Below are 4,802 nucleotides of genomic sequence, written 5' to 3' on the forward strand. Positions count from 1 at the left end.
GTCATACCAAGGGTGAAATTGTGCCTCTTTCCCTGACATCTGGGTCTTTTTTGGAACGTTAGTACTTTAGTTTTAGCCGTGTTAATGGTCAGGGCCCAGGTCTGACAGAACTGATGCAGGACGTCCAGGTTCTGCTGTAGACCCTTTTCTGTTGGAGACAGCAGCACCAGATCGTCCGCATACAGGAGGAACTTTATAGAGGAGTCATGTAGTGTGAGGCCAGGAGCTGCTGATTGGTCTAGAAGATTTGCTAATTCATTGATATAAATATTGAAGAGGGTCGGTGATAGTGGGCAGCCCTGTCTCACACCACGCCCTTGAGTGAAGAACGCCGTTTGTTTATTTCCAATTTTAATTGAGCATTGATTGTTTGAGTACATTGTTTTAATTATGTTGTATGTTTTGCCCCCGATACCTGATTCTAGAAGTTTAGACAGAAGACCTTCATGCCAAATTGAATCAAAGGCCTTCTGGAAATCTACAAAGCAAGCAAAAATTTTGGTTTTGTTTTGGTTAATTTGTTGGTCGATCAGGGTATGCAGGGTGAAGATGTGGTCTGATGTTCTATAATTTGGTAAGAATCCAATCTGACTTTTGCTGAGGACATTGTGCTCTGTGAGGAAGTGAACGAGTCTCGTGTTGATGATACTGCAGAACATCTTCCCCAGGTTACTGCTCACACAGATGCCTCTGTAATTGCTCGGATCTGATTTGTCTCCACTCTTGAATATGGGCGTTATGAGTCCTCTATTCCAGGTGTCAGGGAAATAACCAACACTCAGAACCAAGTTAAACAGTTTCATTATGGCCAATCTGAATTTGGGGTTAGTGTTTTTAAGCATTTCATTTAGGATGCCGTCCGGTCCACTTGCCTTTTTTGTTGGCAGGGCCTGTATTTTATCCGTCAGCTCTTTTTCTGTGATTGGGTAATCTAGAGGATTTTGGTATTTGCCAATTATGGTTTCTATATGGTTTAATTTTTCAGATATCTGTGTTTGTTCTATATTCATGTCTAATTTGCTATACAGTTGTTCGAAGTGGTTTTTCCAGGTGTCTCCGTCTTGTATAGTTGTTTGTTCATGATTCTTTTTATTCAGGAGATTCCAGTTGTCCCAGAAACTGTTTGAATGGACAGATTCTTCAATAGTTTTGAGCTGATTCTGGACGTACTGTTCTTTCTTCTTTCTGAGTGTGTTTTTATATTTTTTAAGCTCCTCACAATAATGAAGGCGTAAATCTGAATCGTCTGGTTGTCTGTGTTTTTGGTTTGCCAGCTGTCTTAAATTTTTCTTTATTCGTTTACAATCCGTATCAAACCATTTTTCGTTCTCTTGTTTTTGTTTATGAGTTTTCTTAGAGCTTTTGAGATTAGATATTGTTGCCAAATAATCAAATATGTAATTTATGTTTTCTACAGCCAGATTTACGCCATCTTCATTATGAGGATAAGTATTTTCTATAAAGTTATCCATAAGTGAGCACACTTGGGGGTGGTCGAGTGCGGTCAGGTATTTTTCTGTGCTGTTTTGTGCCCATCTGTAGTTCTTTGTAATGTTGTACAGCTTACTGGGTTGTGGATGTATGTTAGTATTTTCTGTCCTTTTTAGATACACAGTAATTTGGCTGTGATCTGACAGGGGTGTTAGTGGTTTGACCGTGAATGCTCTGAAAGAGAATAGATCTAAATCTGTGATCATGTAGTCGACTGTTGAGCAACCATGAAATGAACTGTAGGTGTATCTCCCCAGAGAATCCCCTCTCACCCTGCCATTGACGAGGTACAGACCGAGGCTTCGACACAGCTCGAGCAGAACTCTCCCGTTCTTATTTACCTGGGAATCAGAGTTATTCCTAGAGAAACTGACACTGTTTTGTTGATAGCTCTGTCCAAATATATAATTATTCCCTTTGTCAGTGGTGTAGTCGGGTAGGGATCCCGTCCTGGCGTTGAGATCCCCACAGATCAACACACTTCCCTGGGCCTGGAAGTGGTTAATTTGACTGTGGAGGGTCTCAAAGATGTCTTCATCATAGTAAGGAGATTCAGAGGGAGGGATGTAAAGAGCACATAAGAATAAATCTTTTGTAGTTTGACTGAGCTGATTGTTGATTTTTAGCCAGATGTGAGATTCTTCTTTTTTGATTAGTTGGATATAATTATCAATTTCAAGCTTGTGCCAAATTATTATGCCCCCTGAATCTCTCCCACGTGTAATCTTTTCATGTTTTTGGGACGATATGAATATTTCACGATAGCCTGGGGGACAAAGAGTGACCTCATCAGTTCTGCGCCATGTTTCCTGTAATATTATGATATCTATGTCTAATACACTTTTCTTAAAATCCAGGGTTTTGACTTTACATCCTAAGCTTGATGAGTTAATGCCCTGGATGTTCCACAGTGTGATTGTCAGTGGTTTCATGCAGTCGTTAAACAATTTTAACATTCTTCTAGAAAGAACCAATCCAACTTGAACCAGTTGAAAATCTATGTGCATTATGTAAACATGCATATAGGCTACTTTTTACATTGAATTTACACTTTTTAGTTGAATCTGGTGTCTTACTCACGACTAGTCCATCAGCCGTGTGCAGATTAAGTGGAGCATGTCCTTGATCTCTCTGAGGTTGGTGCTGTGGGCGTGGTTTGGGCCTTTCAGGGCTGAAGCGTAGCTCCGCTGCTCCTGCTGCTCCGGCTGCTCCGGCCTGTGGACGGCTGGCTTCTGCGCGGGTGCCGGGGCTTCTCTGGGTCCTGGCTGTTTCCTCCGCTGCTGGGATGGTGGCACAGGGTCCTGGCGTTGCTGACGGTGTTGGTGTGTGGGATGCGGGTGTGGAGGCCGGAAGGGTGGGTGTGGGAGCTCAGGATGTGGGTACAGGGGGGCAGGATGACGGAGTCTCCAGGGAGCTGTGGTGTAGGGATCAGCTGGATGCGGGGGGAAGATGCTGTGTGCTGGGGCTGGGATGAAGCGTCTCTTTGGTTGAAAGTGGCTGGATTCTCTGTGACTCTTTGAGGGACTGCCAGGGGTTCGGCCAAGGGCAACATCTTTAAGATTTCTTGCAAACACATTCACACTGTCTTTCCGTAGGTGGACGTGGTCATGGAGATTGTGAATGTCCAGTGTTGGGTGATGTGCCAGATGGACGTTTGGCATTCCAGCACATCCCCGTGAGATGTCTGCGTTGACTCTCTGTATAGTGCGGGAGTGGAAATCAGTTCTGGGTAGGATGGTGGAGATGGTTATTTTTGATGTTGGGAAAGTCCGTGTTGCTTTAATTGCCACTTGTGTGACTGACTGTGCCACTCGTTCCTGTTGTGCCCTCAGGTCATTTGTTCCGACATGTATGATGATGTGGCTGGGATCACCAAGTTTTTCTTTGTCGAGTTGTTGAAGGGCGCACTCTGTGTTTGGGCACCAAAGTTTTAAGGATTTGTGGTTGGGAAAGAGCTGTTTTTCATTCATGAATTTGCCATTTGAGTCCATTAGAATGACTATTTCTGCCTGGATGTGACTGTGTGTGGTTTCTTGATCTTGGCTGTGGGCTTCTATCTGTGCTGTGGGCATCTCGGGAGGCATCAGGAGGGGGTCTGCTGGTGTCTGGGTGGCATTCGAGCTCGGCTGTGTGATGGTTTCTGTCTGCTCTCTCAGGCTTTGCATTTCTCTTTCTCTGGAGATCAGCTCCTCTCTGACACTTTTCAGCTCGCTGTTCAGGGTCTCTCTGTCCTGCTGCAGCTTTTTAATTTCTCCTCTCAGCTCTTCAACACTAGTTGTAAACTCTCTGGTGAGCTGATGAAGTTTGTTTTCTAGGTGTTGTATGCGCTCGCTGGATGTTGTCTGCGAGAGCACCAGTTCTCTGAGCTCCACCAGTTCCACCTCCTGTAGGGACAGACTGCTCCGTATCTGTGTGACCGACTGCTCCAGCTGCGCATCACAGTCCAGGAGAGGCTCCTCCTCCTCTAGCTCTAGCCCCGCCCCTGAGCTCTGGGGCTCAACATGGCTGCCTGCTCTCTCTGTCTGTTTCTCACCCTCTGCCAGTGCTTTGAGGCTGTTAAAGTTGGCCTGGACAGAGCTGAGACAAACTTCATTCCCTTGAAACATTATTGTTCCATTGTGATATATATTTACAGTCAGATAAGCCTTGCTATTGTCTCCTTCTTCTTCATGGATTCGAATTTGTCTCCCATTACAGATGCCGTGTTTTGTAAAGTTCTTGTAAAAATTGCAGATGACTGTGTGCCAAGCATTGCAGTTTTCTGTGTAGAGCAGTAGGTTAGTGATGGTGGACTTGTCTCCTTTTTGGAAACAGTCAGCCATTAAAGTGTCTGGGTTTTTCTTGAGCAGGTTGTGTTTATATGTTTTCTTGTCTTTTGCAGTCTTAATCTTCTGAGGGTAAGTGATGGCTCGGGGGAGGGGCGCTGCTGCTGCCTCTGTTCCCTCCATTTCAACTGTCACTGCTGTCACTCACTCTCTGCTATATTGCTAATTTAGCTTTAGACAACAAGTTACTGGTCTCTTTCTGATTATATTATATTCTACTGCTGAGAGTAGTGTAGTTGAAGGTGGTGACTTTTCTTGCCTGTTTGTTGATTGAAGTTTTGGGATGATTTCTTCTGTGCAGGTCTGATCCTCCTTGGTGTTCAGATGCTGCTGCTCCTTCGTTGTTTATACTCAAAATGTAGTGGTTTTTTTTAAAAGAAAATAACTGATTTACAGTTATCCTGTGATTCTTTCTGCTTTTATCTTTAATTTAATGTAGGTTTTGTCAAGTTTGGTTCTCTCTAGAGTTGAAAAAATTGTTAAATT

The 4,802-nt window shown here is 43.9% G+C and overlaps 1 protein-coding gene across 1 annotated transcript in view; it reads right to left on the reverse strand.

Moving 5' to 3' along the window:
• Positions 1–4,802, reverse strand: part of igsf11 (immunoglobulin superfamily member 11) — a 167,015-nt gene that overhangs the window by 134,065 nt on the left and 28,148 nt on the right. The gene's annotated exons all lie outside the window — the stretch shown is intronic.

The sequence above is a fragment of the Gobio gobio genome (genome assembly GCF_949357685.1).
Source record: "Gobio gobio genome assembly, chromosome: 8".
Lineage (NCBI taxonomy): Eukaryota > Metazoa > Chordata > Actinopteri > Cypriniformes > Gobionidae > Gobio > Gobio gobio.